Below are 14,913 nucleotides of genomic sequence, written 5' to 3' on the forward strand. Positions count from 1 at the left end.
CCATGCGCTCCAGCTAGGAGTGAGCCTTAACTCTGCTCATCCTCCAGCTCCCCTTCTCACGTCCACACACTTCCCCTTCCCTTCACAGACTGCCCTAACTTACCTCCTCCCGACCACAGAGAGCAGCTCCTCAGCAGTCAGGTTCAGAGGTCTCCCTGCTGACCTGCAGTGGGAACTGTGTTGTGTGTTGGTTTAACTGCTAGAGATCCTTCGTTGCTCCCAAGCATGACATCACACTCCCTAGGAGGAAGGTAATGCCACTGTGGCGACCGTACTCCTGAGGGCGCCACAAGTGCACTGATGCCCAGCCACTGCTAGATGATTCTGCTGGTACATTGACCCAGACCACTACATTCCCCTCGCACTCTACACAGCCAGAATCTGACCCTGATGAAACTCAGGTTCCCCTTCCCGCATACTATACCACCTTACACGGTGACAAAGAGGAAGGTGCAGATGAAAGTGCAGGTTTCTTGAGCAGGTGGGGGGGCATACTCATGGGCGACAGCACTGGCACAGGGCCCCTGATAGTACGCAAAAGTGTCTGCCGGTGGGAAGGCCCACCCGCCGTCAGACACACCGCCGTACTATGAGGGGCCCTGTGCCAGTGCCGTCGCCAATGAGTGGCCCCCCCCCGCTTGCGCAGGATCACAGCACTTGCAAAGTTGAAATACTTACCTCTCCCTGCTCCACCACTGTGATGTCTTCCGCGTTTCCTGACAGTGACATTCTCGTCATAGAGCATGATGACATCACGTCTGTACGCCCTCTGCCTAAACAGTCCAAGTGCAGAGAGATGGAAGATGGGGACAATGAGGAGTCCAGACTAGTACAGGGATTCCCTAGCGAGGAGACTTATTTAATTGTTTTCAATGTTGGGACAGCTATTTTTCGGGAGCACTATACTCTGGAGAATGATATATGAGGCCCACCATACACTGGAGCATTCCAAAGGTGGACATCAGACACTGGAGCAGCATTTGCAGGGCCCATTATGCACTGGAGCATTAGAAATGGGGCCCATTATATATGGAGCATTATTTGGGCCCAAAACACAGTGGAGCTTCATCCATGGGGACCAACATATACTGGAGCATTATGTGGAGCTCATCATATACTGTTTCAAACATTATATGGGACCAATGATTCTGTATGGAGAATTATATGGGCCTCATTACTCTGTATGGCGCACTATGTGGTGGCCATAATACTGTATGGAGTAATATACTGTCCGTTTTTGGAGCTATTGGAGAATTTAAAATGTATATCAGTCATGAGATGTAAGAAGTGAAGTATTTTTCATTGTACTATACTGCTAATTCTCTGCCGTATCAGAGGATCATGAATTGTGGCATGTGTTAAAAGAGCCCAGTGACACTCTTTGGCCCAGGGCCCACAAAAATCTGGAGCCAGCCCTACCCCCCCCCACAACTTTAGCCAAATAACCCCCAGTTTTCAATGCCTAACTATTATTATAAAGTAAATTAAGGTTGACAAGCTTAAGTAATAAGAATTGATGTTTTTGGCATTAAAATGGACACTGTAGGTGTGTTTCCTGTCCTCCACTCCCTGCCGACCTTGGTTCCCCATTCACTTGCATTGGGTTTCATGTTTCAGTCGGCCTTCAACTTTTCACGATAATCGGCCGATTCATGAAACCCAACTCGACCCTAAAAAAGGCAAAGTCGCTCATCTCTAATGGGGACGTCTTACAGACACCTCTTCATTATTAACCCCTTGGCTTGACGTCACCAGATATAGAACAGCTAACATCAACCCCAACTTTATTACCCCTCTTACCACCACACCAGGGCAGGTGGGAAGAGGGAGGTTAAGCGCCAGATTTGAGGCATCTAATGGATGCGCCATTTCTGGGGTGGCTGAGGGCTGATGTTCTTAGCCTGGGAGGGGAGCCAATATCCCTGGCCCCTTCCCAGGCTATTAATATAAGCCCACAGTGGTCTGTCTTTTTTCTGCGGTACCCCTTAAACTAACCAGTAAAGGCTAAGCAAACAGCTGTGAGTTGTTATTAATAGCCTGGTAACCTTTTGGGATATTGGTCCCTTTCCAAGATTATTAACATCAGCCCCCATCAGTCTACTTTCCCTCTGCTGGTTATGAATGGAGCCCATGCCATTTTTTTTTTAAATTATTTATTTTACACATGATGTACACCAGGGGTCTCAAACTTGGCAGAGTAAATGGGCCACACATAAAAAAAAATTTATGCTGGCAGGCCGCATTCCTTTCAAACTTAATACAGTACAAAATTGTTAAACGATTGTTTATTTGAACTACTATAACAATTCTATATTGCTGTGCTATAATACTGCTAGGTGTCACGATCTATGCTGGATTGTGACAGATAAAAGCACATGTAATCTTTTTTTTCCTTTAAGCTGTTTGCTTAATTTTAGTTTTGCCCCCCGGTGGCCATTAGGGTCATTACACAGTGGTGTCTTTAGTTCTAGTTTTGCCCCCGGTGGTGGCTAGTATTATTACACGGGAATCACTAGCAGGTGTGATGGCTCTGACTCTTGCCTATAAAGGAGAGTCAGGTGGTCTCACTCACTGTTGGTGATATTGGTCATTTCCAACCATCCTTGGTGGAGGAAGGAGCTAGAGCAGAGTTCCTTGCAGCTCAGTCAGAGTCCTGGTGTGGAAGGAGCAACAGTGAGGAGTTCCTTGCAGCTCTGACAAAGCTTTGGTGAAGTAGCAGCTGTTCAGGAAGAAAGCTGCACTCAGGTGCTGGACTCTGTTGCTGGGAGCAATAGCAACAGAGCAAAGCTAAGTGGTTTTTCCCTGTTTGTAACTTTCCTTATGTGTGTTTTTTTGCAGTGGTGGGATTAGTTTCTGCACCGTCCAATTCATTAGAAAGGGATAGGTGCAGGGCGAGCTAGGGTTTTTAGGTATCCTGCTCGTCGCCAGGTGCGGAACCTGCCTAGGGACCATCAGGAGTGTAGAGACACTGACTCAGGGGAGTGCAGGAGGTCTCCACGTCCCCCGTTCCCTATTGCAGGGCCCTCCATTGTATCGGTTTCCCTGGTGTTTCCCTTATCTCTGTAAATTCTCCCTGCTGGAGGCGGTGTATCTGGCTGCACGTTTCATTGTTTAAATTCGCCCTGCTGGAGGCGGTGTATCCAGGGTCACGGGTGTCATAGAAATTCGCCCTGCTGGAGGCGGAGTATCCAGTCACCCGTGACATCACACTAGGTTTAAACGGAAATTTGCAGGTCCTCTGTGTATTGAAAAATATGTCAGTTAGCAACTCCAACCTGCTCCTATAGAAATGCATCAAAGTCTGCGGGTGTATGCGCTGACGGGGCCATGGACAATAATGGGGCCGGCAGAGCAAACATGTGCTAATACCAATTGTGGCCGTTCAAATACCGTATATACTCATGTATAAGCCGACCCGAGTGTAAGCCGACTCCCCTAATTTTGCCACAGAAAACTTATTGACTCGCGTATAAGCCTAGGGTGGAAAATGCAGCAGCTACTGGTATATTTCAAAAATAAAAATAGATACCAATAAAAGTAAAATTAATTGAGACATGAGTAGGTTAAATATTTTTGAATATCCATATTGAATCAGGAGCCCCATATAATGCTTCATACAGTTCATGATGGCCTCATAAGATGCTCCATACAAAATACACCCAATATAATGCTGCACAAAGGTTAATAATGGACCCATAAGATGCTCCATAGAATAATATGCCCCATATGCTGCTCCATAAAGGTTATGGCCACATAAAATGCACCATAGATTATGCCCCCATAAAATGCTCCATAAAATGCTCCATAAATTATGCCCCCATATGCTGCCCCATAAGATGCTCCATAGATTATGCCCCCATATGCTGCCCATAAAATGCTTCATAGAATATGCCCCATAAGATGCTCCATAGATTATGCCCCCATATGATGCTCCATAGATTATGCCCCCATATGATGCTCCATAGATTGTGCCCCATAAGATGCTCCATAGAATAGGCCCCATATGCTGCTGCAAATAGAAAAAAATGACATACTCACCTCTCGTCGCTGGGGGCCAGGTGTCGGGTCCTGAGCAGGCTGGGACACTGGTGCGCTATGGGGGACAGGTGCCGGCATCAATGCTGGCTGAGGGCCCCGGCAACTCAGATATTCACCTGTCCCCGGTCCACCACTGCCGCTCTGTCTCCCGGGTCCTTTGTCAATGACTGTTCAGGCAGAGGGCACAGAGCACACTAACTACGTCACTGCGACCTCTGACCTGAACGTCACAGCCAGAGGATGCGGAAGACAGAGCGGAGCGCAGCAGTGGACCGGGGACAGGTGAATATCGCATATACTTACCCCCTCCTGGCGAGGTCTCTGCAGCCCCGCTTCTCCTAGGTCTCCGGCAGCTATTCCTTTCTTCAGCGGTCACGTGGTACCGCTCATTAAAGTCATGAAAGGAAGGCGCCTGAGACCAGCCGGGGGGGGCTGCAGATACGCATTGGGGAGGAGTATAATCTGAAACCCCCGCTCCTCCTCTCTTCTAGCGTGAGACATGTGGTGCACCGCGGGCCGTGTGTTTGAGACCTCTGATGTACACAGTGGGTCCTTAATACAACTCCTATTATTGTCACCTGGTCGCCCAGATCTCGGGGAGACCAGGCGACAATGATGAGAGCTGCCTTCAACACCCAGCGCTTGGAAACAGCGTGAACTATACTGTTTTTTCCCTGGCGCCCATACCTGTCACACTGATGTGGCACACAGACGGCACACAAATGCCACACATGTAACGCACGGACACGGATAGCTCTGGTACTGTTTTTTTCCAGTACCAGAAATATCAGGACGTGTGAAGGCAGCACTTACTCTAGGTAATAATTTGCTGCTGCATTGTTGGTCCGAATAAGTTTTGTATATTTTCTACACACTTTACCTGTTTTCAGGTTATCTATTGTCATAAACTAATTTTACTATCAGGAGGTTTCATCCAGTCTTTTCCCCTAAGGGGGATTATATACTTTATTACCTCACCCCCACTTTCTTTTTTATTAATTACATAGAAGCAAATTAAACTGAAAAGTGATTTTAAAGAACTTTGAGCTCCTTTTAACTGTAATGCTTACTGTGTAACAGTAGGGGGCTCTCTGACAACAGTGAACTGTGTGGTGTGGATGATAGTTTGTGCTTCAGCTTTTTACTCTGTGATTGAAAATGGGACATTTGCCCAATAGAAGGAATACTTTAACTCGTCTTGTGGACTGGTAATACCCAGAATGTCCCCACCTGACACAAACTGCCAAAGATAACAATTGTGGTATGATATCCCCAAAAGGACTGTCAAGGGCATGTTCCCATGGAGCCATAAAACCAAACAAGTTGTTATTTATAGGAATGGAATATGTTTTACTGAAATAGCCCATGTTGCATAATCCGATAGTTCAGTTTGGATATAGGAACACAAAAACGAGAACTGAATTCATTAAGACTGAGTTCACATCCTCATTGGAGCAGGTTGCACTATTTTTTTTCTGTAAAATGCAATATAGTATGATGGAATCTCGGCAACAGAATCTGTGTAAAGCATGAGTTCCATTTTTCGGTTCCTGTAATGGAACATAAATGTAGAATTCCTAAAGCAGATGTGACCAGGCGCTAGTCTTCTTTTTATCACCAGTTATGGGGCTTTAGCCATTTCTATTTTGCCATGCCCCCATTTTTTTACCCCTCCTGAAACATTAACTATTCCATATGTTATCTTTTTATAAGCATTCACGACAGTCCAACAGCTGCTACCACCTGTGTGAGCAGAAATGATATCCGCTGAACAGTTTATAGAGGATTTTACAGTAGAAAGTCTATTACAGTAAAAACTCTACCAATTCATATTGTATATGCTTATAAATCCTGCCATGAAAACTTCTTTAAACAATTAATATATATTTTTTGTGTTAGTGTATACTTAGAAAACAAAAATGGAAATAAGCAGGTGGGAATGTGTAGCTAAATATCTGGCCCCGCCAGGGTGCACCGGGTGTCTGTATTGGTTTGGACATTTTGATACTTTGATAATTTGGTTTGGACAGTCATTCTGTGGTGATAGTCGTTTAATAACACATTGCTGCAGACTCGCTCTCCGTGTCTGCTGTTCTGAACCTGGTTGTAGCATCTAGAAACACCCATTCTAGATCGTGACACCCTTCAGCTAAATTTTTAAAGTGATTGTGTCAGCACAGAAGGACTGCACAAACTAAGTCTCGCCGTTTGGTGCTTCACTGCAGGGCCAATATATACCTCCCATCTGCTTGTTTTCTCTTTGGGTATGTACACACGTTGCGGATTTGGCCCTGCGGATCCGCAGCAGTTTTCCAAGGGATGTACACTGCCATGTTATCCTATGGAAAACAAAAACCGCTGTGCACATGCTGCGGAAAATTCCGCGCGGAAACGCAGCGGTTTATTTTCCGCAGCATGTCAATTTTTTGTGCGGATTCCGCAGCGTTTTTACACCCATTCCATTATAGGCATCTGCAAGTTTAAAAACGCAGGCAAAATCTGAACTAAATCCGCAGGTAAAACGCGGGCATTTTGACCTATGGATTCTGCAGATTCCACGAGGAAAAATCCGCAGACGAATCCGCAACGTGTGCACATACCTTTATCTCCAACCCCTTCTTTGATTGACAGCTCCAGTTTCATAGAGACAGAGAAGGATGGAGATAGAGTGGAAAACAAACAGGTGGGAAGGTGTATATAAATGGCTGGCTCCGCCATGAAGCACCGAGCGTCTGTACTTTTGAGCAGTCATTCTGTGCGGACAGAGTCCCTTTAACCTTTGCGATGTATCTAAGATTTGAAGAGCTCAGAGATAATCTGCTGAAAACAGGCAATATTAGTAACCATTATGAATCTGGAATTTCTCTAAAATATTTATATATGCATTTTTAGACTAAAAATTAGTATTTTTTTGATGGTACATTCCTTTTAAATGATTTGTGATATAGGAGGTTAACAGGAATCTGACAGCAGATCTATGGTATGAGCGGCATGGATTGAAGACCGGCTGTGTTATTGCATTACTGTAGTGGATATTGCAGAAAGCAAGATTTAATGTTCACCCCTCAATCATACAAACAGGGTTCAGGAGGAGTTCTATGCTGCAGTATGGAAGGATCATCGCGCACACGTTTTGGTTGTAAGCAGATGTTACATATATACATTGTAAAACACAGGGTCATGGGACAAACAAAATTGTTCCGTTTACATAATGTATCCCCCAATATAAGGACAGCAAGGATATTTCAGTCTCAAAAAGTGAAAGCGCAAATACAATAATTTCATGGCCTGGCCCCATTAGTAATAGTATTTCTGGTTCCTTTCATTACCTAATCACTAATTCTGCTTGACAGATCCTACTTTAGATACATTTTTTTTTATTCTGAGAAATTTGTCATGGAAAGCAATTAAGAGTGCCAAGTTTCCAAATGACTTCAGAAGGTCAGTTTTGTGCTGGTCAGACATAAATTCCCATAAACTCCCCTTGCTCTCTCTTCTAATACCTTGTCTCATTTTTACTGTTTGTCTTTCTCCACTTTGGTGGCACAGAAACAAGTAAATGTTCTCAGAAAAAATGCTTTTAAGAGTGTGTGCACACGCTGCGGACTCTGTTGCGGATCCGCAGCGGTTTTGGTCCTGCGGATCCGCAGCAGTTTCTGCTGCGGTGTACAGTACCATAATATCCTATGGGAAATGGAAACCGCAGTGCAGACGGTGCAGATTTTTCCGCGTGGATTTGCTGCAGTTTCTAATCCGCAGAAAGAATTGACATGTCAATTCTTTCTGCGGATTCTGCTGCAGTTTACCATCTCTTCCTTTGTAGAGGTGATAAACCGCAGGGCAAAACCGCAGGGTAGTCTGCAGATAAACCGCAAGTCTTTTGACCTGCGGATTTACCTGCGGATTTTGCTAAATCCACTCAGATCAATCCGCAGCAGAATCCGCAGCGTGTGCACGTCCCCTTAATAATCTGTATCAATCACAAATATATGAGTAAAAAACTTAATATACTGCCCAGAATCACATACAACTGCTCCCACTGAGGTCTAATCCTTTAGTTCTTGCACTGCCTAGTTTAATTTGACTGCTCACACCTAAATCACATTTAGAATCATAGAATCATAGAATCATAGAATTGTAGAGTTGGAAGGGACCTCCTGGGCCATCTGGTCCAACCCCCTGCTCAAAGCAGGATTCGCTAAATCATCCCAGTCAGATGTCTGTCCAGCCTCTGTTTGAAGACTTCCATTGAAGGAGAACTCACCACTTCTCGTGGCAGCCTGTTCCACTCATTGATCACTCTAACTGTCAAAAAGTTTTTTCTAATATCTAATCTGTGTCTCCTCCCATTCAGTTTCATTCCATTGCTTCTAGTCTTTCCTTGTGCAAATGAGAATAAAGTTGATCCTTCTACAATGTGACAGCCATTTAGATATTTGTAGACAGCTATTAAGTCTCCTCTCAGTCTTCTCTTTTGCAAACTAAACATTCCCAAATCCTGCAACCTTTCCTCATAAGACAGGGTTTGCAGACCGGTCACCATTCTGGTCGCTCTTTTCTGAACTTGCTCCAGTTTGTTGATGTCTTTTTTAAAATGTGGTGCCCAAAACTGGACACAATATTCCAGATGAGGTCTGACCAAAGAGGAGTAGAGGGAAATAATGACTTCACGTGATCTAGACTGTATGCTTCTGTTAATACATCCTAGAATTGCATTTGCCTTTTTTGCTGCTGCATCACACTGTTGACTCATATTCAGTCTGTGATCTATTAGTATACCCAAGTCTTTTTCACATGTGCTGTCACTTAGCCCTATTCCTCCCATTCTATATATGCTTTTTTCATTTTTATTGCCCAGATGTAGTACTTTGCATTTCTCCCTGTTAAAAACCATTCTGTTAGTTGCTGCCCACTTCTCCAGTTTATTTAAATCTTTTTGAATCCTCTCTCTCTCTTCTCTAGTATTAGCTATCCCTCCTAGCTTTGTGTCATCAGCAAATTTAATCAGTTTACCCTCAATTCCTTCATCTAAATCGTTGATAAAGATGTTGAACAATACAGGGCCCAGGACAGAGCCCTGTGGTACCCCACTTGAGACATTCTTCCAACTGGATGTGCAGCCATTTACGACCACTCTTTGGGTCCGATCACTAAGCCAGTTATGAATCCACCTAACAGTTGCCTTGTCCATTCCATACTTAGTCATTTTTTCAATAAGGATTGTATGAGAGACTTTGTCAAATGCTTTGCTGAAGTCAAGATATACTATATCTACAGCATTTCCTTGATCCACCCAATCAGTGATACCGTCATAGAAGGAAATTAAGTTAGTCTGACATGACTTATTAGTTACAAACCCATGCTGACTCTGTTTAATCACTTCATTCTTATCCAGGTATTGACATACATGTTGTTTAATAATTTGTTCAAAGATCTTTCCTGGTATAGAAGTCAGACTCACCGGCCTATAGTTGCCTGGGTCCACCTTCTTCCCCTTTTTGAAGATAGGAACAACATTTGCTCTTCTCCAGTCTTCTGGGACTTCTCCTGTTCTCCAAGAATTTTCAAAGATTATGGAGAGGGGTTCAAAAATTTCTTCTGCTATCTCCTTCAGTACTCTGGGGTGTAATTCATCTGGACCTGGAGACTTGAATTCATTCAGGTTAGCTAAGTGTTTCCTCACTATCTTTCTGTTTATAGATATCCTGGATTCTTCTATTCCCTTAATAGGACAGTGAATAACAGTTGATGTTACATTTCCTTTCTGAGAGAAAACAGATGCAAAATAGGAATTTAAGAGTTCAGCCTTCTCAACATCCTGTCTTACCATTTCATCAATTTCATCCTGTAAAAATCCTATAGCATCTTTGACTTTTCTTTTACTTTTGACATATCCCCAAAATCCTTTATTATTGCCCAGGCATACGGGCTCACTTTCACAACCACGCTATATATAAAAAAGTGCTATACATTTTTTAATGATATTTCAACACATCCGTCACATGATATTATAATTCAGTGATTATATGATGCTGGTTGCCTTAGGGCTCATTCACACTTAAGTTTTCACATACGAGTGCTATCCATTTTTCTCGCGATATCACTCGTACCTATGACAGTCTGCGGAGCAAAATCTCAGAGATATGTCCAATATTGATCCAAGTGTAGGATTAAAATCGGCAATGTAAGTCTATGGATCAGTGAATAAAAATGGGCCAGCACTCGGATGCCATCTGTGTACTGTATGTTTTTCATTGACTAGTATATAGGAGAAGGTGGAGAATCTTATTTTCTCATCACTGGAAAGGAAAATAATTAAACTTTGACCAAAGCGATGAAAATTTGATGACACTCTGGTGAATATATGATGAAATTCTGATGGAAATCAGAGATGAAATTCAGTCTGTTTTTCTCGTATGTCAAAAAAACTGACATCTGAATGAGCCCTTATACTGCACAAATAGTGCCCATATAATTCTGGTATACAGCACTCAAATAATGGTGTCATGTTTCCTTCATAATACTCCCATAGTATGTCCTGTCCAAATATACAGGTGCATCTCACAAAATTAGAATATCATCAAAAAGTTAATTTATTTCAGTTCTTCAATACAAAAAGTGAAACTCATATAGAGTCATTACAAACAGAGTGATCTATTCCAGGTGTTTATTTCTGTTAATGCTGATGATTATGGCTTACAGCCAATGAAAGTTCAAAAGTCATTATCTCAGTAAATTAGAATATTTTATAACACCAGCTTGAAAAAATGGTTTTAAAATCCAAAATGTTGGCCTAATGTAATGTATATTCAGTAAATCCACTCAATATTTGGTCGGAGCTCCTTTGGCATCAATTACTGCATCAATGTGGTGTGGCATGGAGGTGATCAGTCTGTGGCACTGCTGAGGTGTTATGGAAGCCCAGGTTGCTTTGATAGCAGCCTTCAGCTCGTCTGCATTGTTGGGTCTGGTGTTTCTCATCTTTCTCTTGACAATACCCCATAGATTCTCTATGGGGTTAAGGCCAGGTGAGTTTCCTATGTCAAGGTGGAGTAAGCGCACAACAGGCCCCCGTGGAATTCCGGTCCGGTTTCACAGTGGGGACTCTCCCTCCTACACTCACCATCCTGTATGCTCGCCAGTCCTTCGAGGAGCTTGGGCTTGCTTCCTGATATAAAAGTCTTTTTTGCCACACGAACTGGTCTTGTTCGTAGCGTTCAGGGAGTTTGCCAGCTGTAGACCACTCGGAGCGGCGTGATTTGACTATGGTGGAATCTTCTGGGGTGGTGGAAGGTGGTGGATCAACTGGGGTTGCTGGATCGACTGGGGTTGCTGGAGTATCGGTTCCTGAAGTGTCCATGTGTACCGCCAGAGGATCTTCCTCGTCGTCCTCATGCCACACTGTCGGCGGAGGTTCTGGGACCTGAGGGGGAGCCTCGTGTCGTTCAGGGTCCGTGGAAGCGCATATTGTGGTGCACGGCTCGGGTAGGGTGGTTTCCTCCTTGCTCAGTTTGTATTTCGTACACCGGCCCATTGGGGCTTATTTGGCGCAGGACGCGGTATGGACTTTCTTCCCAGCGGTACAATTATTTGTTCTTGGAGTGTTGGTCTCATACGAGTACTCGATCTCCTGCCAGAAATTTAGCGAGTCGGGACGGAGTCTTCCCCGGGTGTTCTGGTCCTGAAGTTTTGTGTGGACAATTCGGTGCAGGGTTTGCAACCGATGCCGGTGGTTCCGGACCCACGTGTGAGACTCCCGTCCACGGTAGTTCTTCTTCCGGGTTTAACTCCATCTCGGTGATTCCTTTGCCCTCTCGGCCGAACAGTAGCAAGTACGGGGTATAGCCGATGACTCGGTGTACCTGGTTGTTATAGACCCAGACCAGTTCGGGGATGTATTCGGGCCAGCGGACTTTCCGGTCGCTCTCCAGGGTGCGTAGCATTTGAATTAGTGTCTGATTAAAACGCTCGCAGGCCCCATTTCCTTGGGGATGGTATGGCGTTGTTCGGGATTTATCAATTCTGTATAAGCGATGTAATTCTTCCATTACCTTTCCTAGAAAGCATGCACCCTGGTCTGAATGAATCCGCTGGGGGCAGCCGTACACTTAAATAAAGTTCTTACAGATCGCATAGGCGGCCGACTCCTCTGTCTGATCTTGAGTAGGGGTCACCATGGCAAATTTGGTAAAATGGTCCACCATGACTAGGCAGTGTTCGTACCCCTGGTGAGCAGGGCCAATGGTTAAATAGTCTATAATTAGGAGTTTGAGGGGTGCAGTTGTTACTATCGTTTGCCCTGGGGCCTGTTGCTCAGCTGGTTTAGTTAGATCGCACAGCCGGCATGCCCGGCAAACTTCTTCCACTGCGGCTTGCAATCGGGGATGGTAGGTCATTTGTTGTAGCCACTGGAAAGTCTTTTGTGCTCCAAAATGAGCCCCCTTCTCATGGGCCTCATGAGCAAGTTCGGCGAGCCGAGCTCCCGGAATCACGACCTGCCAGGCAGTCGTCGATGTTGTACACAGCACTGTCTTTCGGTATAATAGTCCTCCCTTGATAACCAGTTTTTGCCACTGGCGTAGCATTAGCAGTGTGTCTCGAGTCAATGTCCTTCTTTGGGTGTCGCTGGGTAGCTGCTTCGTGGCCACCCATTAACGCAGGGGGCCTATTTATCCATCTTCTTGTTGCTGTTGTATCCATTCATCTTGGGATTGTTCTAGCATGCCCCTAGCGGATCCTGTGTGGGATTGCTCCCGGGTTACCACCATGATTCTGGTGGGGGCCAGAGCGAACGGCGTCTCTTCTCCTTCCAGCTCATCGTCTCGGTTTTGCCCAGGGGTTGCACGTCGAATTCTAGAAAGGGTGTCGGCATGCACGTTTTCCACTCCCCTTTTGTAGATGATTTTATATTTGAATTTGTCCATCCGGGCCACCCACAGCTGTTTGAGGGCCCCCAATTTGGCATCGTCCAGGTGGGCCAGCGGGTTGTTGTCAGTCCGTATCACCACCTCAGAGCTCCATCATGGCCCACACTACAGCGAGGAGCTCGAGTTCAAAAGAGCTGTAATTGTCGGGATTGCGTTCTGAATCGTGGAGTGATTGGCTACCATAAGCGATCACCCTTTCCCGACCGTTTTAGACTTGTGACAATACAGCTCCCAGCCCGTGTAAGCTCCCTTCTGTGTGCAGTATGAACAGCTGCGAGAAATCCGTGTAGGCCAACACTGGGGCTTCCGAGAGAGCGGTTTTGAGATCTTGAAAGGCCTCTTCTTGCGGTTCTCGCCACTGGATTTTCCAGCCATTGGCCCCAGCAGGGGCCCCCTTCAACAGGTCCTGTAGAGCTCGGGCCCGGCGGGTGAAGTTTTTTTTACAAAGCGTCGGTAATATCCGGCTAACCCCAGAAAAGCCCGTACATCTTTTACCGTCTTGGGAGTAGGCCACCCTTGTATCGCGGCAACCTTCTCCATGAAGGGTCTGACGCCCTCGGCTAAGACGGTATGCCCTAGGTATTCGATTTGCGTATGGAATAGGTGGCATTTCTGGGGTTTTACCTTCAACCCGTACTTTTGCAGCCGGCCAAGCACCTGTCCCAACCGCTGCAAGTGGTCTTCAAACGTGGCAGCGTAGATGATGATGTAGTCTAGGTATATCAAGGTGGCTTCGAAATTGAGATCTCCTAGACATCGCTCCATTAGCCGCTGGAAGGTCCCGGGCATTGGTTAGTCCGAACGGCATGCGATTAAACTCAAACAGCCCCATGGGTAGAATGAACGCGGTCTTGGCTCGGTCTTCCTCTGACATTGGCACCTGCCAGTACCCGCTGGCCAAATCTAAAGTAGAAAAATACGTAGCTTTCCCCAAGGCTGATAGGGATTCCTCTATACGGGGCAGCAGGTACGAGTCTTTGATGGTACAGGAGTTCAACTTTCGATAATCCACACAAAACCACAAGGTACCGTATTTCTTACGGACCAGCACGATGGGGGCTGCCCAAGGACTTTGGCTTTCCCGGATAACCTCCTTTTGCAGCACTTGGCCCATCAGTGTTTTTACTTCTTGGTACAGCTGTGGCGGAATCTGCCGATATCGCTTTCTGATAGGGGCCGTCCCTTCGGTGGGAATGCCGTGCATGATGGCCGTGGTGCATCCGAAGTCGCCTTCATGGTTAGCGAATACCTCATGATACTGGCCCAGGAGTGCTTTTACTTGCTGCATTTGGGCCAGAGTTAGGCCAGAGTTCTGCCCGCAATTTCTCTAGGATGGCTCGGCCCTTCTCTTCGGGCGGGGCCCCGGCGGTTTGGATGGAACGGATAGTCACCGCCTAGGGTTCCCCTGCCTGCACTTTTAGCTGTAATGCCGTGGTCGGAAGCACCTCTTCCAAAGGTTTCACCAATTTTGCCATTTCGGCGCATGGTTGTAGGACGACATCTTGGTCTTCCAGGTTGGCAGAGCGCACAAGAACAGTCCCCTTTCTCACGGTGCCCAAGGCACGGGCCACCAGGACCCCAGGGGGCAGGCGCTCCGAGAAGCACGGCCCCACCTGCACCTCTACTCCCTCCAGAGGCATATGGGCCGGATGGGCAGGGCTACCACCGTGTGCCCTGTCGGCAACATAAGCTGAGGGGTCGCCAGTGCGATCACTCTCCCAAGTGCCTCTCCCTCCTGGCAATCCTGTAGGACCCGTGCCCCCCGCACCAGTTGTTGGAAGACCTGTCCTTGGGGAGTGTGGGAGCCCCATTGTTTCAGAGTTTCTTGCGTAGGTTCACTGAGAAGTAGACTGCCAAACTCTCTCAATATGTTCATACCCAGGGTGACAGGGTGTTTTTCGTTCGCATCCCCCTGGGTCAGGATTACCCCTCGGCGGCCGAGTTGTTT

This window comes from Dendrobates tinctorius, unplaced genomic scaffold (genome assembly GCF_039654945.1).
Source record: "Dendrobates tinctorius isolate UK_male_01 unplaced genomic scaffold, ASM3965494v1 ptg000022l, whole genome shotgun sequence".
Classification (NCBI taxonomy): Eukaryota; Metazoa; Chordata; class Amphibia; order Anura; family Dendrobatidae; genus Dendrobates; species Dendrobates tinctorius.